Here is a 23,780-nt window from a genome sequence, read left to right as displayed (position 1 = left end):
GTGATGCTGTGATTGGATAGAATCACTGTCTGCCAGAGGTGCTGAGCCTCTAATCAGGATCACCTGATCATGAGAAGCAGAGGAAAACATTCAGCAGTTTGAGAAAGAGTGGATGAATGAATGAGACCAGCCAGGGTGAAAGGTGCAAGAAAGTGATGTAACTGGTGAGGATAGATAGATAGATAGATAGATAGATAGATAGATAGATAGATCGATAGATAGATAGATTTTGTTATTATCTTTCACTGTTATTCAAAGGGCAAACAGAGGAAAGGCTCATCAGTTTGTCCCAGCTTTCCTCCTCCTTCTCCTTTAATCCTCTCCATCCTTTACGCCTCTGTCTTTCTCTCCTCTCCTCCAGCCCTCAGACGGCGCGGAGTGGACAGCTTTTCTTTTTCTCTCTCTGTCTCAACATAAAACACGTTCCGGCGTGTCGGGGGCCAATTTATTCAGTGTAAATAGCAGATTTTGCCGAGAGCCAGCGCTTTTCGCGAAGATGCACGGCTGAGCAGGCACGGACCCGTCCGGCGACTAATTACCATAATAAGGCGCACAAGTTCGCCAGCGAGTCGGGCACGTTTTATTCCTCCGTATTACCATGTAGCCAGTGCCGCAGCGGGGAGATAATCGGGCGGAGGGAGCAGTTAGAAAGAGTAGACAGAGGGAGAGAGGGAGAGGAAGGAGCTGGCGGCACATGATCACGCAGGATATCCAGTCACTGATCAACTGGAGCATTCATAATTGCGCTGGCGACAACATATGGGAATACAACGCGGCGAGATCGTGGTCAACACCTGGTTCTGGAGGACAGCGGAGGATCCGTGCGGGGGAAAAAGGGCGGCCAGATCGGAGGGGACTTTGCATCAAGCAGCCGAGAGAAAGCGTGGCATCCGAGGCACCATCCGGTAGGTGAGCCTTGATTGATGTGCACACGCTGCCAATATGCTTTTCATCATCCGAGCAAAAATAAAAGAATCAATTAAAAAAAAAAAAAAAACCCTCCTCATTAGTCTTTTAGCGCGCGTTAGGATCCAACAAGTATTTGACATATTTATTGTTATTTCCTCTATCTTTTTTTTTGCTCCTGTGTTTGTGGCACGGTTCAAGAAACAATTAGGTCCGTCTGTGAAACAATACAGTCGACTCTTTTGCAAATGCCAAGCCACTTGATTGAGGATGCGGGTCTCAGTGATATAGCTGGCAGTCACATATAGAAGCAGTGGATTCATGGTTCGAAGGCCCGGTCTGGATATAAATTCAAACAAAAGGGGAAGACACACCATTAAAAAAAAAAAAGCCGCGGGGATTTGGCAGTGATTGGCGCACATCTATATCCAAGAGGGGGGGAAGCACGATACTGAAGCAGCACAAATGGCTTAATTTGCACAATTGCTATTGTAATGGCTTTTTAAAGGTGTTAATGTTATATTTTTTTTAGTTGCAACTCGGTGTAGCTGCAAAACAATGAATTGGTCAATCCATCGATCTGTGCTCCTAATCCTATATTCCATACGCCTCTGAGGATGATTCAACATGGTAAAGTTGGTCAGGTGAGTTCTCAAAACCCCACCCTGCTAAATTCCCATTGACTTATCTGCACATATTACTCCTGCAGCAGCACCCTCTCTCCGCCATGTGTGCCCATTAAATTGTCATTAAGTTGGTAAAACAGCTAAAAATCAACACAGCATGCAGCAAATCATAACATAGAAAAGGGGAGAAATGTTCAGAGTCCTGGTAAACAACTGGCCGTGTATTCATAGCTTCGTGCAATTACTTACATGCACTTAATCGTATAAATGAATTTGAACACCAGGGCCTGGCTATGTGTCATCAGTATATAAATATCCTCATGTGCACAGGGCATACTTAGCCCTTTCACCATTCAACAAGAATTGAATCATTAGACTCATCATGGGAGACTTTGATGGTGTTGACGTAACCCCATTGTATTTTCACCAAACAGCCTCTCTGGCTTACTGAATTAAGCTACATTTTATAATGAAGACTTGGCGCGAGAGACCTTTCGCAAAAAAACCCACACTGGGACACTTCACAGGGGTTTGCTAGGTGAGGAAGACTCACTTAAATAAGCAACAGCAGAGGCTTGAGACATGGCCACCGCAGTAACTTGATCTAACCTGTGCGCATGGCACCCGGGCGATAGACAAACAGATGGCATCTCCCAAGGAATTCATCTTGTGAAAGTTGGAAGAGGTATTCTTGGATGGGCTACCCTGTGACTCGCTGGCACCGAGGCCCGCGTCTGGCAGTAATGATGGCAGTCATGTGTTGAATGGCCTTGCTGATTACATCTTACCCACACCTTCTTAAAAAAAATCCCTCAAAATCCTGCTTTCTGTTGCTGTGGCGGCGACGCTGATGCCGCAGAGTGTGGCTGAATTGATTTGCAAGGCTTCATCATACATCAAGAGAGGCTATTGAGATTTGCAATTGCATGACCAGCTTGGGCACAATGCAGCCTCTTCCAGTAATATTAGAAGCCCGGTCATTAGCATGGTTATTGAATAACGTGACTTTCGTTTGTAGATTCGGGGAGCACATTATTTTGAAGTACAAGGTCTTTCTATTAGTAGTATTTCAGTCTTTGTGTGACATTTCATGTATGTTATTTTTTTTTTATACTTGTTGATTTGAATTTCTACTTAGTTACTGGAATAAGAACAGATTAGAAGACGGGATGACACTGATTTATTTGGAGAGCATAATGCAATTTGTTGCCTGTCGGAGACTAGACCGCTGTCGAGTACAGCCATGGATGTTGGCGACAAATGTTTCTATTTCTGAATATTGCTGTGTTGTTAATTACTTAGAGAAAAACATGTATAACGGCATATACTGTTGGATGATTAATATGTTTCGGTAAGGAGCTATGTAATAAGCAGAATAATGTACAGGGAGCCATTCATTATTGCATTTAGCCTCGGGGCTTACTTTCAATAATGACCAGCTCCCTGTAAGTGCGCCTCACTTGGCATCCTGAGGCAGATTTGAGGCTCCTGTTGTTGCAGTCGGTTCCAAATTGTTAGTGCCCCTTTAAACTGTCTTTGAATGCAAGGTAGCATTGCTCACTGACATTTGACTCATTGATGCTATTGATGTTTGACTGATTGCCAGATCGTTTTGTCCTGATCTCTGACAGATTAGTCTCAACACGAGACATAACATTCACGTTGGAAGTCAATCCAAACAGGTGATAAAATGGTGCACTGCCAGTTTTTAAGAAGGCGGATGCAAAAACCGAAAGATCAGCTGGAAACATACCTGCAACACGACAGCTTGAAATCAGCTATGAGACCTTCCCTTCGTGAGATTTCTTTGTACCTACGCGGACAGCTCGGCGTTGCTGCAGAGCAACCTTATACAAAACTGGATGGACGTGATGCAGTTTCAGCCCAGCCAAGCTAGTTGCCCTCACCTACAGCGCTTTCTGCTCACACTGGGAAAATTGTGAACTTCCTGTCTATAAAACATAACAGCACAGCCATTATATTCATGACAGCACAGTCATTACAGGAATGACAGCCTTCCCGCTACCCATTGTTGCCATTACTGCTGAAAAATTGATGGTTTGCAGTGTCTGTGGTGGGCAGTAGGTGGAAACCTGTCAGAACAGACTGGAGGTGGACTGAGAACCAGGATTAAAACAGCTCATAAAAATAAGTTCAGGCCGATTTTTGACGGAAAGTACCTATACTCACTATTGACTCATATTATGTTAATGTTAATTGCAAGGTAAGTCATTCCAGAGATCCAACAGTGTTATTTTCAATGCCATAGTGGTTAAACAACACTGATTAAGGAGATGCATGAGTGCTAATTGGTAGCACTGTGTAACAAAACAACAAAGGACCTAGTATACAGTATATGCAAATGAGAGGCGTAAAAGGGACTATTTTCGTGAAACAGAGCACATGTACATTTATCTGGCAGAATGCTTTAAGTCCTAAAATTGTGCGGTAGGAAAAATGTGACAAATCCATAAGAGTTTGTGATCTTTTACGACCAAAATGTAGCTTTGCGTTCTCATATCTTCTACATCAATAATCATGATGCAATCTGTCAGCCTCTTTCAGGGATCCACTGTCTGTGTGCATACACGTAGTCAAAAAGCATTTTGCATGCATCGTTTTTGCAGTTTTAATGGATGCTTTTCTGAGTCATGTGCCATTTGCAGTAGCAGGAACAGACACACACAGTCCCTCTCTTCTCCAGTGAAAGCATTTAGAGGGGAGGGAGTGAAGGAAACGAGATGAAGGAAGGGCTTTCTGGAACCGGTGTGGCCTTCAGTGTCAGTACCCTTGCCACAGGCCTGCACTGAGCTGGACAACCCCTAGCTTTGGCCGTGGCCACAAATTAATTACTTGTACATTTGCAGGGTAAACAGCCCGTTGGACTGCTGTTGACAAAACGGAGGTTCATTGGATCGGTGCTAGTCAGCTGGCCGGGAGACAAGAGAAGGACAGCTTGTGACAGGATGTGTCTCTCTACCTCCAGATAACTGAGCTACCGCATCTTTATATTCCAGTCTTAGCCCAGTCTCAGCTCACGGCATTCATCTTTTCTTATATTCGTGTTGTAAATTCTTTTATCTTGATGATAAATACCAATTTACATGTAAATCAAGGCATTGCCTCATCTTCTTTGTGTGACTTTTTGAGCAGCCATTAGTGTATTTCATTGGAGAGGAGTTGGCAACACTGTCTTCTGTGGATTTATCCAGACATTTATTGTAAACTTCCTGCCATCCTGTGCAGCAGACGCCTGAGTTTTATGAGCGCTATTTATTTGGCAGTGGGAATGGCGATATCAGCACATGCATTCCAAACCGAAATCCTTCCAAGGCAAATAAAATATAAAAGGGCAAGAAAAAACATCTCTGATTGTTCCTTAATTGCTGCTGATTGTTGTAATGTTGATTGCAAATGAGCAGGAAATATGATATAACAATGACGCAACAGTAACCAGCAGAAAGTTGAAAAAAAATCAACCTTTGTTAACAAGTGCCTGGTGTCTCACTGCAAGACCCTTTGTGGTAGCGGGATTTATTTCCGTCTCAGCTGTCAACAGAAGGTCAGTTTGGCTTGAAGATGATGTTTGAGTGAGGCTCATCAAGGTTTTACAGACTATACTGTTGTAGAACTATATGAAGATATTATGATTTGACTGAAGGGGCCGTGTGTTTGTTAACATCTGACGTTAGATGTGCTATGACTGAGAGTGCTCTAGTAAAAGAGAAGGTGAACAAGTCATAGCTGGTGAGAGTTATTGGCTAAACAAAATGGAGTTGAAATATTTGAAAGTTGTAATAGCTGAAATAAATAGCCTCTTGACTTTGACTGACATTATTATCGTCCATGGTGTCATTGACTACAGGTTGATTGTTGGCTAAGGGATGAATAAAGAATGAATTTCACTCACTGCTGCCATTTTGTCAAACACAATATCTTGGAACATTTGGCTAAATGGTTGAAATAGATGCTGAGCTGAACAAATGAAGGACATAGGTCATGGCTAAATAGAGGCTATTTGAACATAAAAACAAACACAAACAAACAAGATCCGTAAAAGTAATGGATGATGGTGGAGGTAGATAGTTAAACGATTCCCCTTAAGATAACATGAAATGCGACGACACTGGACATTATGTTCTGGATGAAGGGTGGAAACTGTGAGCAAGGAAATGCATAAAGATGCAACGTGGTTACCTTTGAAAGGTAATTACACGAGACACGTTAGAGAAAAGTAGTGGTTGTTTGAAAATGTTAGAATCTGCTTCGTTCTTACCATTTTAGCAAACATGAGGATGAAAAAAGCTGATGAAATGTTGTGTAAAATAATGGATACATTCTAACAGATAACAGCTGGATTCATGAGATTATGCATTTGAACATTTACTTAAACAAATAGTTGAACGTATTTTGCTGGTATGTGATGGGTGGTTCAGAGGGCTGCCAAAAAAAAAAAAGAGTGGATCCGCTGATCTGCAAAAGGTGTCCTACAGCATATAGACATTAGATCTGTCATCCAATAGGGTTTGGCAAATATGTAAAAGAAGTCGAGGTTTAAGCTCTCGCCCTAAAAATCCGTCTTAGCCTGTGCAGGTGCAGAAATGAAGAACTGACAATTTAATGGCACCACTAAAAAGACCAAACAGGATCTGCTCTCACTACCCTGCAATGCTTCGGTCTAGTCTTGCTGTGTGTGCAGTGCATATCTTTTCCTGATTACATCAGCTGTGATGCTGATATAACCATTTACTGTGGTCTGAGGTTAAGGAAAGTACCTTCCTGCATTCATTTTGTCTATTTGAGAATTTCGTATGACAGATAGCTGGTTTAATGCTACAAGTTTCATGATGCTGTTGCTGCTATGGTAATCCAGAAGGTGTTGAGGGGAACACCTTTTTTTTTTTGACGCCCTTTGGATCGTTACTCTGGCTTTGCATACAAGGCGACTGGTTCATCCACATATGAAGGCTCTGTGCAGATGACAGCTGTGCAAGGCTGGGGGGGTCAACGCTGCGCTGACACTGTCCAGTATCCGGGTATACTTTTTTGCCATAAGTGATATCCTAGACCGCCCGAATCGAAAGTCGCATAACACTGGTTGCGGGAACAGACATCGATAGCTTGAAGCATCTCGAGTTGGAATAAAATCACAATTTGTTTGTCTCAGAAGAGCTTGTGCTCCTCTACCACAGGCAATAACAGTTCCTCCCACAGACATTACATTCCTATGTTGAGACTGAAAGAGTAAACTCTTTCAATTTTCATTTATTCTTCATTTGAGTTACCGGCTCAGGGTACACGGATGAAGAAGATATAATGTACATAACACTGAACACAGTAATGAAAAACTCAAAACTTCTGCCTGGTAAACAACACAACTAAGATTGAATGAAGAAGCACTGGCGTCTTTTAATCAATATGTAGCTCATAACTGCTCATACACAACCGCTGTGCATGAAAATTCTCTTTATGTCTGGGTAACGGCACCTCTTTGGCGATGTATTCTCAGGTGGCCTTGGAGAAATTAACCAGTACATGTACACGCTGTGTGGATTTGCGAAGCATTTTTCATGTTCGTGTCACTCTTATAAATCTCGTTGTGCACAGGAACGACCGCCGCAGTTTGAGGCCTAAGGTGGAGCTCGCACGCTGATAATTATTATTTGAATGAATAATTTTGCAAGACCGCTGTTTATTTAAAACAGACGTTTTGAAAAGCTGAGACCTTTTGAATCTAAAATGCAAAACAACACCAGTTAGTGGTGTTTATATACACCGATGCTATGAATGAGGCATGGAGAAAGCTTCCTCCAGAAGCCACTGAATGTATCTCCTACTGTTTTTACTGTTAACCGTCTTGTACGCTGTAGATCAAATAAATTAGTGTGGTACGAAAAGGCTTAGCATGCATGCTTAGCTTTATTTGTTAGTAATTGAGCTGTATCTAATATTTGCAGAGAAAATACGCATACAAATTACAAAAAATGTCAAAACCACCCAAGCTTTGGAGTGCTGCTCAAGTGTAAACTATACTGTGGGCCAAAGGATTAAATATTAATGCTTCCCATGAGACGTAATATGAGCAAGTTGCATCTGCATGTGTCATGTTGTGTAACATGAAGGGCTTCCAGGATTCTATTAATCTATAAATCTGCTGCAGCACAGCAAAGAATATCAAGTAACTTCATGTCAAATCCAATGTACAGTACTGCATGTGCTGATTTAAAGCATTTTGGAAAAAGGTCCTCGCACATCCTGCTGACGCGTTTTTTAGAGTAACTAAGCTGAAATTCTCCCTCTGCGGGGATTTTACCATAGGCTGATTGATGGCTTCAAAGTCACGGAGAGAAGTCATAACATGAGATTTTGTACAGTGTGTTGTTAGTGCAGCAGCCTCCATTAGAGGGCCGCAACAGTCTTCATTCATCATACAAGAAAACGAGCTTTCCTTAAAAAAAAAAAAAATAGACAGTTCATTTTTCTGCTGTTTGCTAGTAATTGTTTGCTTGTGGTTGGATGGTGGTGGGGGAAGGGGTGGCAGCGTAATTAATTTACTCTTAATGCTCTGGACCCTACATGCAGCCGCTGTGCTTGGGCAAGAAGAGCCCTTTCACATCACATTTTTCACTCGTCTCGATGAATTTGTATTTTCACATCACATTGTGGAACCTGTTAGTCACTGGTGGCATAATAAACCAGGGCCTTTGCCTGCTTAATTAGAGGGAGAAATAATGAATCTGAACCCAAAAGGATGGCTGTTTTTGTTCTGGCTCAAATGTGCCTCACGAGGAGCTTCTCTTTCTGCCTCGGAGTTTTATTTTTTCCCCAGTCTGTCCTAATTAGTTGGAGGGGTACTGTAATGAATACTGCAACAGGCTGTGTGTGTAAACGCGTGGTCTTCTGCAAATAAAACAATTCAAAGTATGCATAAAATGGCTCGTTGCTGTATGTGGGTAATGTCATGGGAAACCCTGGGGTGCACTCACTTAGGCTAATGCATTAGGAATCATCATGTTGTGGCCTGCGTATTTAGCAACTTTCCCATCAACATGAAAAATGGTTTGTCATTTCCCCCCCCTCCGTACCAAGCCAGCTCTTCCCTTTCTTTTCCTTCAGCATTGTTTTCCTCGTTTCCCCGTGATGCCGACCCCTCTTCTTTCGAGCTGCCATGTTTTTTTGTTATCATCAGAGAGACAAATGAGAAACAAGAGAGGGATGAAAGCCTCGGGGCTCGTGTCCTCATATCATCACCACTCCCTTTATCTCCCCGAGCTCTGCCTCGCTCTCATTCTCTATCCTCCATCTTTCTGTCTTCCTGAGTGACAGCTGGCAGCCAGTAGGGTACAGTGGGCATGCCAACCCAAGTGCAGATATTTGCCAAGTGACTTGAGAAAATACACATTTGAACGTGACTGACTCATGCGTGCTGTAGCTCTGTGTCTCCTATCACTTTTTTTTTTTAGATATCTCAAACACATGCGGCGCACATTACACTCCCCACTGCCCACAGAGCTTTGTGGTCATTAAAACATGCGAACGGTAATTTCACAGAAGGCCTGTAAATGAATCCTGTGGGACGGTCTCGAGGCAGAGGCCACACAGGCAGCTGCCATAAAAAACAACCATCGAAAGCTGCAGCATGTGGAGAATCATTTATTAGGGAAAAACACTTAAGTGCAAACGGGTTTTGAATCTGAAGAGTTAAAAAAATAAATAAATTACCATGAAGACAGATTGACTTCCTATAATCGACTCCTCGCCGTAAAATTCACGAAATTCTACGAGTTTCGTTTGTTTTAACTAGAACAATAATTAAGTTCTATACATGGCTTTACAGCACATAGTAAACCCACGCGCACATACGAACGTTCAGTTTCATGTACAGCACAGCTGTTGCTGAACACCACTTATCACTCAGCGTGGCATGCGTGACGTGCTGGGTGATAAGTGGTGCTGAAAAAAGGAGCAGGAGCCACAAAAAAAGGAGGATTATTCTTTAGTAATTTTTCAAGTATTTCCCAGTGGCAGACAGCTTTCTTTTCATTTCTTCACCCCAAATGGGAATTGACATTTGGGTCAGTTGCTCTGGATCATGCAGGGAGAACAGCAGTTCTGAAAATCCACGATCTGATTGGTATTTTGCGGCGGGCTGATTGCGGAATTTTACGGCAGTTTATGGAGGCGCCAAGGTCAGTGATTGCAAACAGGAAATTACAGGGCACGAGATTACTCGAAACATACATGCAGAGTGTAAGGAAATAAGGCCATGCGAGAGATTTCATACACACAAAAAGACTCACACACAGTCAATATCTCTGTGTAATCTGGGATTATTGTGGTGCAGGAGGAGGTCGTGTCCAGCACTTCATGAGATGTAGGAATGCGCGAAATGCACAAAAAGAAAAAAGACAGACAAAGCACCGAGCTAAGGCCTGAACCTGAGGGATAAAGCAAGACAGGCAGTAATGAAAAATCTGGGATAGAGAGATTTGTTGTTTTGCTTTCGTTCGTGAGGCAGACAGAGAGAGAGGGGGAGAATTAGACTCCGAGACAGAAACAATAGCAACAGTAATCGGCTGGAAGAAAGAGACAGTTCACAGACATTTCTACATAAATCTGATATCTGGGTGAATTTGCTCTTGCTATTAGCAGCAGCCCAATATCCTGCATCCTGACACTGATTACCACAATAGTAGTTCGGGCATTTGTGTAATCACCATAACAAACAGGGTAGCCATCAGGAAGCCGTTAAACTAAAAAAAACATCATGTGCTTTTGCATCGCACCGATGAAAAAAAGACGCTTTATGACACATAAAGGGAGACTGGTGGCGGCCAGTGGCACTGACCAGGAAGAGAGGACTCGTTCAGTGGTCGCGTCTTCATTAAAGCTGCAGCGAAGCATCAGTTCATTTAGAAGTCATTTGTAAAGAAAAATTAATATGCACAATACAATATGGAATATTGCATTACAATATGGAAAGAGGCAACGGTCGGAGAAAGTAAACATTTTAAAGGCCAAACCAATAATCTCATCTAATTGAGCAAAGTAGGTACATTCCGAATAAAAGATGCATTTACTGGTAATAAAAGTGTTGTCTAGTTAAGCCCCAATTTATATCTTATTTAGTAAAATCACCGATAACTCTAACTCTTTCTCAGCAGAAGCTAAACTACTCCTTATCTGAATTACTTCTGAGATGAAAAGAATGATAAACATTCTAGCTCAAAACTTCCGCTGGAATTATATTGTAATCGTTCACAATGTACGGATGGTGCAGATAATTGGGACAGTGAGAAGCCTACAGTGGTGGAACACGGCGGCCTGCAGATGCTGCTCCGCCCTCAAGTCATTTAAGTCACACTAGGGTTTCAGTGGTCATTGGGATTCCTTTTTACGAGCCCGCTAATCAATCAGTCCTGCAATTCAATCCCCCAGTCAATCATGTTTAGATGAATAATTCACAAACCATCACAGAAAGCTCTGCAAATTGGCTCACGGGCGAGGCGCCACCCTTAAACTGGAATCGGACTCGAAGAAAAGCTGAAAATGCATCAAAATTAATGCGAACACCTGTGCATTGCCGTGCCCTGTTCAGACACTCAGAGGACAACAGGATCAGCATCTGTTCGACTGGCCGGCATGGGTGGTTTCAATGTAATTTCAAGCTTTGATCTGGATGTGGAAGGAAAAAAAGAGCATCAGTGAGTCAGAGTGTCATAGTGTCGATTGCCATCCGTAAAACAGAAATATTAAAGGTCGATCAACTGCAACACACTCCAACAGTGTTTATTTGTTTGTCTTTAAGTCAACCTAATATGTGAATGGAGCAATTAGAAATGGATGCCAAAACCGTTTTTGTAGTTTGTGCTGTAAAATTGAAAACTGAACCTTTTGCGTATCGACACTTTTGGAGTCTCTGGTGGCCATTTAAGGAATCTTTGCCAATTATGTGCAGCCTTCGTTTCCAGCCTCCTAACTGGTTTGAAGTGCGATGTTACATAACTCCATGCACCAGTCAGCACTGGGAAACATTCCTGCCAGTTAAGTCTGACGCACATAATCACACCAACACTCCTTTTAAGTGTTAAACTCGCATATATTAAAAATAAAAAATAGTTGGAAAGCCCCTTGAATTCCTAATGTTTTGTATTTGCTGATTTTGCCTGTTTTAAAGTTACAGTCAGGGGAAATACTTCAGATGAGTTTTCAGAGAGTTTTAATTCTAGTAAACTAATTTAGAACAGGAAGGTGGTTAAAAGATGGAGGCAAAATTACATAGATTGTAATATAATTATAACACCGTCTAATGAGGATCCGTAAATCTGCCATTGTGCAAAATATGTCCCGTAACTGTGGCATGATCTAGTACTGTACATTTGCATGAGTTAAACATTGTAGGTAATAGAGATTGCTTTAGTGAGACGAGCTGTCAAAATAGCTGTGGTGCTTGACCAATTAACAGGTTGTATAACATATAACTATGATGTATTATATACTTTGCTACGGGATGAGAAACCACTTTTACATTTCCAAGTAAAACCTTATTCTCCCGGCTTTGTTTCATCTTGTCAGTTTGCTGTTTCAGATCGGCGTCTGCATGCAGCCAGCTGTGGTAATTGCCGCGATAAAGCAGCAAAAACAAATTTGCCCTTTCTAAACTTTGCATCTGCATGAGACCAGAAAATAGAAGCAATCAGGGCCTGTTGCACCGCCCACGTTAGGTCAGATTACAGCGACACATCAGCCGCTCTCGGTGTGGACGCCCTGTCAGAGCGCGATGACCACCAGCCCACACAGACGGGGTCCAGATGGACAGGTTTACTGTTTCTGATTTCCTTCCCTCCTCTGAACAGCTTCAGGCTCTGTGCTTTGTGAGATGACGTACTATGATCAATTGCTGTGAAAATTTCTCAGAAGGTTTAAAATGGGGTTCTGTGGCTGCGGCCTGCCTCCTGAATTTTTTAACTTTCCACTGTGCAGGAAGACAAATGACCGCCTTTTATGGAACCGCCTTAAGCGGTTTGATTGCTAATACTGTAGGTGTTTAGTGTTACAGAGGAGAGTTGTTAAATATACAAAAGCATTCCAGTACAATTTATAATTTATGAGCTTTCTAAAAAATTGCTCCATGCCTTTTTTTTGTGCAAGTGTAAGGTTTCCATATATTTCTAGCTAATAAAAGAGGAGCTTGAACCATGTGGGAGTTTGCGCGTATTATTCCAGTGTCACAGTCATCAGTCATATGGCCGTGGATCTCTTCCAGCACACACACGCTTTCTGAGAATAACGGAATGAATTGCAAATAAAAAAAAATGCCAGGAAAACATAAAATTTCTTGACATTGAGGTTATTGGCTTTGTGACTAGAGAGAAGGTTTATGGCAGAGAGCTTTTCAGGGGCTAAAGGGAGACAAAGGAAGCTAATCTCACTTAGAACGGTAAAATCTGCCATATAGCTAATGAAGTATTATACCGTGGTCAATGAGGTAAAGGCACTGCAGAGAGCTTACGCAGTGTCCGTATATGTCACGTGTGCATGCGTGTGTGTGTGTGTGTGTGTGCGTACGGTATGTGTCAGTGTGCTTGGTGGTATGAGTGGGGGTTTGTTTGTCAGGAGGATGCGGCGATGATGCCGCCACCAAGAAGTGAAGTCTTTCAAGTGAGAATGAGCAGCGTCAGGAAGTGAGGGGGAGAGATGTGGATCATACATTTAGAAACCGAATGAAGACATGGACGGGTAGTGAACGCGCTTTACAAAGCTACATACACAGGTTTCTAATACACCGTGAGCATCATATTGATGTTATTGCATTTAAATACCTAATCTACCGAATATCTTGTAGAGCAATGGGCTGTTTCCCCCCTACCTCAGGTGTTACTCTAGTTTCTATTGCTTTCTGCACAGTAGCAGCTCTGGGAGGTTATATTTAGGCATGGCAGCACAAGCTAAATGGTACTGTGCTAATATGCTGACAATGGCAACTCTAACCTGCTGTGTTTAGCAAGTATAATATTCTCCATTGCTACATATTTTTTCTTGTTTCACCATACTAATGTTTGATGTTAAACACAAGCTAATGTGAAGGCCAGAACAAATTGACATTTTGACCCGGCACAGGGAAAAGGATGAGGGTCCGCTAATGTTATTAAAATCTATCTGCCGGAGATCATGAGTGCCTGTAACAGAGTACTAAACAATAAACATCAAGTCCCCAATGAGTCCCCATATTATTGGTGGCAACACAATTTAAGTGCTATTTAAAAATGGTTTAAAATGAATCTGGAATATATTGCCTCATTGTGATCAGACATTTCATTTAAACATTAGTTCATCTGTCTGTGAAGGATCTCCATCGCGTTGTTTTAGATTATCATAGGCCATCCCTGGGGAATCTGAGTGCAAGCGACCAACTAAAACTACAGGTGTGAACACCCTCAGGACGCAGTGAGATCGCGTTTGATTGGTCCGATCTCTGGCCACATTTCTTGGTGTCATTTTTCCTCATTTGTCCACATTTTATTAGCGTTTTGTTAACATCACTGCACACATTCTGTGCACTAACCATAACCATACCTCCATTGAGCCTTTTGTCACTTTTCCTTGTACATGCAAACATCAACATTCAAATTAACTCCTGATAATAAACTGTTTACATACTGTTAGCCGTTGTCCAGGATGGACTGAATTGCACTGTGACTGTTTTGTTACAGGAAGTTAAGTTTACTATCGAACAATCTGAAATACACCAGGAAATAGCTGAAATTGTTCTGCAGCTCCTTTATTAACAGGTGAAGCTCTCCTTGCCCAGACAGAATTGTTGACCTCAATAATTTAGTTTTCTACTTCCAAGAAGTGAATTTTGTCTTGGAAATAGAAAAAGATGCCTTGCCCAGTGTGCATAACTGATTTTATCAGATGACTGAATAAAACAATGTACATGTAATGAATACAAACTTTGAGTTTTACTTCAGAGTGCAAATGACTTTATGTTCGCTGCTCCCAACACAAAGTTGTTTCCACCTTGAGTGCTGTGAGAAAGCCACTAAAGTCAATGCAACGGGAAAAGACAAAGCTAGTAACCAGTTTTAGTAGGTAAATTGGATGGAGCAGTGAACATTGTATTAGCCAGAGTTGGAAATGGAAACAGACCTAGAAAAAGATCCAGATCCAGAAACACTAGTCCTGCAGATATCCTATATCAAAGTAAAGCCGTAGATACAGTAACAACTTGTGTTTACCCCCAAAAGTGACCTAGAAGTGACCTAGAAGTCAGTCAAGGATTACACGACTCTTTCTTGTTTCAGAGTCATGTCATATCATGTTTGAATGGTGTTTAAATGCACCTTCATTCACGCTACGGTTGGATTTCTAATAACTTATAGTATCAATCATTTATTTACAATCATTTTATGTCGGGGCCGTTCATTCCAGTAGCTCCAGTAGTTCATTCTTTCCATTTCTCAGCTTACATTTCAGTCTACTGTAGTTCCCATATTCAACCAAGCTGTACTGATTGTTTTAAACATAAGGAATTTGCACAGAGGAGTGTGCTGCGGTATTATTTCCACAGGTATGATTCACCATTACTATATTTGTGTATGGATATCATTACTCCACCTTAAAAAAGAAATAAGAGGACTTATGACTCAAGCAAGTAATCTTGATGAGGAGGACGGATATTTCGTTTAAATAAATGTTGCCGTTGTTATATTCTGAGACGATGTTGAGTTGATCTGTGGCTGGAAGTCGGGGGCTTGTGGTTTGGAAGGAAACAAATGATGGCCAGATTTCCCTCTCAGAAGCTTGATGATATTTATGGATGGCCGGTAGATTTAATGACAGGGTTAAAACCCCGTTGATGCTGGGGGGCATCGGGGCATTTGAGAATATAGATTTCTATGGTTTCAGTCACTGCCAGTGTAGGTGTTGTTGATTAGTATAATCCACTCTTGGGCTCGGCGTCAACAATGACCCCTTCAAGAACTCACAACAGAGCAGATCATACTCCTAAAAATAAAAAGTTTGTAAAAGACCAAATATCACTTCATGTTTGCTTTGAATTCAGTTTCATTTTCTCCCTGTTTAGCACACATGAGCTTTTACATTCTCTTGGTGCTCTGCTTTCCTGGAGCCACTTGAGAATATTCAAGAAGCTTTTTCTATTAAGAATGGAGGAACGCCTCGAGTAAGAGAAGGAAGCCATACCTACAGTTCCTCTGCGTGTGCTCTTGGTCCCTTCCTCTCCTCATTTGCCAAGTCCTGCTGTATCATTTTATGCTTGATCCTCTTTTCCTATTACCTCATGTACAGACAGTATGGCAGCCCATGGGATATGTCAACATGGAGACCCATTAAATTATTAGACCTCGTTTATTATTAACTCTCTCGCATACACAACTGGCAGCAACCTTTTAATATTCATGCAGCACGACTGTTCCCAACTGATGCCAAAAGGATCTAGTGGGATCAGATTGATGCACTTACACACGGAGGCAGTATAAGATAAACACGCTTTTAACACTATTAATAATTAGTACAGCTATGGGTGCATGATATATATGTACACATACATAGTGGAATGATGGGAATGCATGCGTGAAGTATGTGAAGTATGTGAAGTCTGTCGTTCTTTGCTGCAGCATGGTCAGATTGATGTGGCCAGCTGGGTCAGCTTGGACTATTTCTGTCTTCTTTGGTCCAAACTCGCTGCAGGCGGGAGATGTTGGAACACTGTCCACTCGGCTGAGTGGTTGTGTGAGGCCGACCCATCACCCAAAGAGGGAAGCCTTTCGAGAGCAAACATTTTGGAACGCGATGTTGCTCAGTGAAGTGCACCTCCGGTGAGTGGCGGGCCTCCCAACAGCGGGAGTGTGGCGGCGAAAGCTGCAAAGACAGAGAAATGTAGTTTAGTTAGTGATAACGTGGATTCTGAAAGAGCTGCAAATTGTCATTAAACAGACAATCCAGCCGTGAGTCATCTGTGAGATTAGTCTTTGTTTTCTGCTTGCCCTCTGTCCCTGTCTATTCTTATCCTGCCTAATTTGCTCTCTGTCTCACGTGTTTTGTTTTTTTTTCTACCCGCATGTTGACCTTGTGCCTTCTTCCACCTTGTTCGATTGCGAGATAGGCCACAGTGCTTGTGTGACTGTGTGTGTGTGTGTGTTTGAAGTGATGAAAAGGAAACGCAGAGGTGGAAGAGAGAGCACAGAGGAGAGAGAAGGGGAGAGAGAGAGAGAGAGCAGTGAGGTGTCCAGCACTTAAATTGCCTGTTTATTTCCAGTCATTGCATCAATTACACTGATACCGCTTAGAAACGAGTGCACGAGTGTTTGTGTGTATGAGGGAGATGAGGGTAGAATAGAGGAACAATTAAGAATGATAGATATGGACATTTTTATGCCGTAGTTGCAGTTTGAGCCTTGTCGTGAGTCACACAAAAGGTTTTTTTATTCTGTTACCAGGCAGAGAAGCAGAAAATCCGTATTTCAGTCGTTTCACAATCAGTGAATTTATGTTTAAAGATTGCACATCTGATTGCACGAGCGCGCTTGAGTGTGTGCAAGGAGCTGGTTGTGTCCGTAAGTGTGCGTTATGTGGGGTCAGCCAGTGCCTGCCCTGAGATCAGGAGTGTGATCGTCGGCTCTCTGGAGAAGAGGGGTGTGTCTGTGACAGGCTGCAGTGATTAGTGGAGCTCAGCGGGCAGAATATATCAGACTCAGCTGAGGCCATGAACCATTTCGGCCTGCAACTCTGCAATTTGTCTCCCACCTCGCGTCATATAACAGCCTCAGTGCAGCTGGCGTGTGCTGGCTGGCTACACACTTGATTGTCTTGCTTTGTGCCTTCCTTATTGTGCCTCTTATTGTGAGGTCCCTTTGAATTTATGATTGTTGGGACTCAACAAATCACATGTTTGCGTGACAAGGCCTTTTACAGGAAGGAGGTAGATGGTTGGGACTGCAGGATGATTCTTCTGACTTTAGTTGTTGTGAAAGTAAATGCATGCTGCATTCAGTGATCCTTATCTGAGACTTCTCAGGAGATCTCCTCCAGCAATGATATTACAAAGTGCCGGATGGGATAATTTATTGATGAGTTTGCCAACTAGCAAAAGTGATATCTTTGTATACTGAGTGGTTTGCACTATTGTAAAATGACATTTTCTGCTCATATCCTGCCTTCAGATCAAGGAGGAAAAATTGATGTTTTGTGATTCTTGTTTCATCATGACGCTGCTTTTTATTTCATTTTTAAATTGTTTTGCATTAATAAATCCAGATTCCATTAGCCAGCCATTAACCAGAAAATGTTCTGCTAAACAGATAGACAGTATAGATATTTTATCAGTCCTAAAGTGGAAAATTTCACAGTTGCTGCATGCCATACATAATCTATAAAGACAGAGAAATATGTATATATTTAGAAATTTCATTTACAAAAAAAACACAATTATTGAATCTTAAAAATGTAAATATAATGAAATTAATAAATACATTTCATTGTCTAAAAACTACTTTGTAAAAAATCACATTCCTTCAGTGTTCACTGGTCAGTCTGTAACTCTGTGTCCTGCTTAGCGCTAATCAGAAAGTATTCTTAGAGCTTTTGCTTTAAAACTATTGCATGTTGTTGTTGAAAGTTACACTACCAGGAGGTCAAAGCGAGCCTTAAGCTCTGTAAAGCCGAGTGGAGCTGCAGATTTAGGCGCTAATTCTCTGTAGCTTTATCTCTATTTTACACTGTCACATTGTCCTTCGATTAATGCGTCAAATATACATTTTGGCTGCAGCTGATGTAACGCATCACCTTTTCCACTAGAACATACAAAATATCGAGAAGCGAAGATGAAAAAACAGTGGAAGTATGTACTGCAAATGGCAATAATCATTACAGTCACCACTGCTGAAGAAGTCATTAGGTCCCTGCGTAAGAACTGTCAAAGTAAATCCTTGTATTAGGAGAAACTACTTTTAATCAGCCGCTGAACAGCCAATCATACTGGCCCGGCTCATTACTGTCAAAAGCAGAGAGCATGAAAAACATGGATGGCAGATTTAGTGGCCTGCATCTATTCCTCTGGGACGAATACACATTTTTATGGTAAGGGAAACAATTCATCACAGGGCAATTCATCAGTGGATAACTTTTAATTAATGTTCAAACCTTTAAAACGCCAACCTCAGCTCGCTCCCTCTCTCGAGTGTCCGCTCTGTTTGTTTCCTTCTCCTAGACATCTACACCTCTCCTTCTTCTTTCTCCCCTTTGCCCTTAAAGTGTGATTGGTCTATTTACTCATCCGCTTTCACTCCAACACTGCCCCACTCTATTTTCACAGCTCCTCTCCACTCTATATTCCCTTCGTGTTTACATTAGTTTCACTGGCAAGTCCTCGTGGCTCAGTCCCTGCCATTATTTGTTTTTTGGCGAATGATGCCCCGCATTTCCAGCATTTTATTATCTCAATATCTCTCCCCACCAGCTCATTTATTTCCATTTTTTTCCTCCTCCCCCCTCCTCTCCCCTCTCCTCGGCCCCAAATTAGCAACATCAGGGCAGAGAATTAAAAGAAATGGCTGATCGGAGTGCAGTGGAAGAGGAAGTATTGGACAGGCTCAAAATGGAGGCGATGCAAGTAAATTGGACGGTCGTAGTGGGCCTTGATGCAGAAAAGGCCACATAATAGGAGAAAGAAAAGGAGTCCGACAGATTGATTCAGAATGAAATTAAAGAGGACAAAGGGGAGAATGAGATAGAGTAAATTGAGCATTACATACTGCATTACAGTGTCTCTTAATTAACCGTGTAAAAGCTTTCTTATTAGGACTGATGCACTCCTCAGTTAACGAGGGAAGAGAGAATGCTCTTTCAGTTGTCATTGAGATGGGCCTCGGAGGAAAAAGTTAAACAGCAAAGTACTGATTAGGGAAGAGCGAGAGCAACTTCAAGGCAACGATAAAAAGAAATGTCCGAAAAAAACGACTGTCCGCGTGAAAGAAATCCTCTCACTTGTTGTCTCCCTGATCCGTCATCGTTGTCATCCCAGCCTGTGCTTCTCTCCCCCACCTCCCTGTCAGTGAATACACGTTATGTGCAGCTGCGTTAAAAGTCTGATCACATCGCAGGGCATCTGTGTGAGAGCGGTGTGTGTTTGAGTGTGTCAAATCACTTCAGTTTCAGGTTCTGCAACTTTGCTATCACTACTGAACCACTGTGAGGCATAAGGAATTGAAAATACACCAGCTCATTTGAATCTTTTATTTGTAGGAGGCTGGGACTCAAGGATGCTCTATAGCAGCATGTGTAGAAAATAATCTCTATGTGACTTTTATCATTTGTAATATTCTTAAAGGATGCTGATGGTATTTATATTAGTCTCATATCTGTGCTCTAAAGGACGACTGGCAGGTTAAATTTCAAGATATTTTACACGACGTGGGTTTTGAAATGGCCAGGAAAAAAGGCTAAGCTTTCCCAGTGTACCAGATCATAGTGGTTATCCTGAGCAGCCTCGGTTTTGGGGATATACAGCAGTGTGCAGTGGCAACTCATTCTCAGGCGACAGATTCAGTTATTGTGTTTGTGGAGAGCTGGCCGAGTTATTTGCCTCTGCTGCTGCTATCTATGCTAAGCTAAGCCAAACAGATCCTTCCTCCAACTCCCTTTTTAACACAGAAGCATGAAATCTACTATTATCTCACTCTGTCAAGGAATTAAATGGTTTCCTAAATGTTTAAATAAAGAAATACAGTTTCTAAAGGAGAGCTAGTCTAAAGATTGATACCACTCTTTTCCCTGTCAATAAAGCTATCTGGAAACAATTAGCTTAGCTGGACTTAGCTTAGTGCTTCCAAACAGGGCAACATAGCGTTCGTAGATGTATACTGTAGTTCAAAGAGGTTTAGGGGAGATTTGTTGCTTCCACAGCTTCTAGTCCTTCTAAAGCTCAATGTGTCTTGTTGCCCTTGTTGCCCTTGTGATGATATTATCTCACATCTGAAAGGAAAAGGAGTTCCTTAATTTCCAAAAATGTTCCAGTCTTGTGTTGGTCCTTTAAGTCACAAGCAGGATACGGTTATCTTAGCTTAGCTTAGCTTTACTTCTACTGAAGTAAATAAACCCAACCAGCTTGCGTTACCTAGTGAACTTTAACTACTACATTAAACGTGACTATGCTATGTGATGTCAGAGGTGGTCTAGTGGTTGAGCTTTAGGATGTGTTTTCCAGTGTGCTTAGCATAGCGTTTCCACTGCTCCAAGTGTGCCTACATGGATGGATTGTGCAGAGAACATATTATATATACACACGTAGACACACATATGCACATTTTGACTTGAAATGGCAATATATTTTAAGAGATGCTTAGTTATAAGGCTAATCTCTTTCATTAAGATTGTACAGAGTGAAATAACACTCAGCACAACAACTAATTCATAGGCCTCCCGCTAGCACACAACATGTTGTTAGATGATGCCAGGCTGTAAAAAATGGCAATAATTGCCAGTAAATTTATACAGATGTCATTTAATTTCATTTCTAAAGTTTGATGTTTCACTGTTTATTTTAGGAATCTTAATCCACAGCTGTACTTGCAGACTTTGAGATGAAAAAGTAAATATAATGCATGGGGATTAAATATGCAAGCGGTCCAGCCGGCTCACAATATATTACCACTTCTTTATAACAATAATGAAAAACAAGCCCATGTTGAGGTTTAGTTTGACAACTGTGTTGCAGTTACTCTGAGGCTGCTCAGCCAGATCGGAGCTGCGGCAGTCCAGATGGGAGACAAAGAGTGTTTGTACGAGCAACTGGGCCTGAGTCAGCACATTTTACACACAACAAATCTGCTATGGCAGCTGTAGGAATTGGATGTCTAAGATCAAACTAAACGCTGGTCTGCGAAGGAGCAACTGTGCGGATGTCAAAGTGATTGACGGCGCTTGTTAAGGGCAGGATTTCTGAGGGGAGAACAGCGGCTCAGTCTTGTCAAGGTCAGACGGGAGGTGTTTGGCAGGAGTCCAGTTGGAGATTTCAGCTTGAAAATTGGAGATATGCAACCCAACCTGTGTGTCAGTGCTGGGAATCAAAAGGTCACTTAAGTGTCATAGCAATGATAGGAGGAATTATGGGATGCTGTGGCAGAGCCAAGAGCTTTAGTGCAAAGAAAGAAGGCTGTTTGGCCGTGTTGGACCTCCTTGGAGAGGAGATACAGACTCCTTACAGGATATCTGGAACAATGTTTTCTTAAATCAGACAACGGGCTGGATTGGTGCTGTCAGTCTTCTCAGACAGGCAACGCTTTTTAGTCGCCAAGCGGACCTTTGTACCTTTTACTTTCAAATCAAACACTTCTACCTTTTTATAAAATAACCTACATTTCAAGAGTCAGCCAAGAGATAAACGGTGTGTTTTTCAACATGTTTTCACTGCAATCTCCTGCTTTCTCCTTCCTGCAATAAATCACGAGTTATTAAACAGCTGCTGTCCTTGCATGTCCTTGTTTGTGCGTGCCACAGATGTGTTAAGTTTTCCTGGGTAAGTCAAACTTGGATACCACTCTAAAGCAGGCCTTGCATAACCCTTGAATGTCAATTTGATTTGATTCAGAGGGCTTACTTGGCACGGAAGATTTTTAATCACAACCATAACTGATGATACACCGGAATTAAATAACAGTTGAGGGGCACTGTCTGCTCAGCACGTTGATACCTGGCAACTGTTGTGTTTGTTTCCGTTCCAGTTCAGCTCCAAATGCGGGTTTTCATTTGCACCTAACATCTGTGTAAGGTATTTATCTGCATCGGAGGTTGTCAAACTGTGCCGTGAGCCTCCTGAGTCGGCTTCTGGCAGGAGACAGTGTGTGTTTTCCAGATGGAGAAAGTGGGGCTCAAGTCCAAAAATATGAATCACTTATCAATGGAGAAAAGGTGCCGTATAATTGAGACCATTATATACGACCTTAAACTAGCATTAGTTCATATATGATGGGCACAGGGAATTATCAGTAAATTAATATTTACATACTGTATATTTATTGATTTTTGATTCTTGATTGAGTTAAGGAGACGGTGAGTGATTGAGGAAACAGTCCAACCTGCCTGTGTACTGGTCACAGGATTTTGTGTTGTAAACTATAATCTACTCCTTTCCGCAGTTTCACGAAAACTGGGCAGGGGGAGTCAGTTCCAATCACATGCTTAAGAGCTCCTGGAACACAATTTTTAACGAGGGAGCCAGTGGGGGAGTACAGATGCCTTTGAATTATTTATAGGACTCTGTATGTATGTAAATGTTTATTCTTTGCGTTCAATTTTTCTATTTATGTAAATATGTAGGGTTCACAAACAGTAGTCATAGCTCTTCCAGGAGCGTATAAACGGCGGCTACTTGCTTTTAGTGGGCACCTTGTGTTGGTATGAGTCTCACAATGAGTCAATATCTGCTATCTGAGCTTGGAATTTCTCTCAGTTTCATGCGTCTCTGTCGGAAAAATTAGAGCCATGGGCCAACCTGACATGGCACTCCATGAAAAGCTTGTGTAATCATGAAAAGAAAGAAATCTGTAACTCCACCTAATCCTACACGCTGGCCCTTTAAGAGGGAAGAGGACGGCGCAATGCCTCTTTGTAGTTTCAGAAGTCTGTTTCATGACACGAAGAGTAAATCAAACTGACTTGAAGGCAGACGGCGTGCTGTCTCGTGTCACAGTGCGGTGAGTTGTGAGAGAGAAAGACGTTCGCGGCATCAATGCGAAGAAACGACGGAGAGACAAAGGGCTGCTGGAGCCTCGTCTGGGAATACAAGAAAGGGAGCTTCAGCTGTCATTAACCATTTCATTTTTCAAAAGAGCAGGTGTGACGGAGATTGAGGAGGGAGGAGCGGGACAGTAGTTTTGTGAGGTCAAAGGCACAGACATTAAGTAGTTTTGCTTTTTTGGAAACCTCTCACATCAAGATTTTCCACGATTGATGCTCTTCTCTGAATAGTTTATTTGAAATGACTTTGATTTATTAACCTTATAATTATCATGCTGATGCGATCATGAGCTTAGTGAGAAAGGAGCACAGCACTCACTATGAGGAAGTATCAGTTGAAAAGAAATGGGTTGGTGAAATCTTTCTTCTTTTGACTTTCTATTTTGATAGTTGACATTAAAACCACAACTTCACGTAATTTTTTCTTAACCTCACTCACATCACAATAATCCCAAACATCTGGTTCATTTATAATAATTGTAGTAAAAG

At 41.9% G+C, this 23,780-nt stretch overlaps 1 protein-coding gene across 3 annotated transcripts in view; it reads left to right on the top strand.

Annotated features, from left to right (window-relative positions):
* Positions 1 to 378: 378 nt before the first annotated feature.
* flrt1a (fibronectin leucine rich transmembrane protein 1a) overlaps positions 379 to 23,780 on the top strand; it is a 41,150-nt gene continuing 17,748 nt past the window's right edge. The window contains exons 1-2 of one of the 3 annotated variants that reach the window (XM_047608004.1): positions 379 to 905; positions 1,439 to 1,550. The gene's annotated coding sequence lies outside the window, so the exon portion shown is untranslated. Of the gene's footprint in view, positions 910 to 1,438; positions 1,551 to 23,780 lie in introns of all 3 variants that reach the window. The other 2 variants (XM_047608003.1, XM_047608005.1) reach the window with 2 other exon arrangements.

Source organism: Mugil cephalus, chromosome 15, assembly GCF_022458985.1.
Source record: "Mugil cephalus isolate CIBA_MC_2020 chromosome 15, CIBA_Mcephalus_1.1, whole genome shotgun sequence".
NCBI lineage: Eukaryota > Metazoa > Chordata > Actinopteri > Mugiliformes > Mugilidae > Mugil > Mugil cephalus.
Note: the sequence above shows the minus strand (reverse complement) of the source record. Positions and strands in the feature narration are given on the sequence as shown.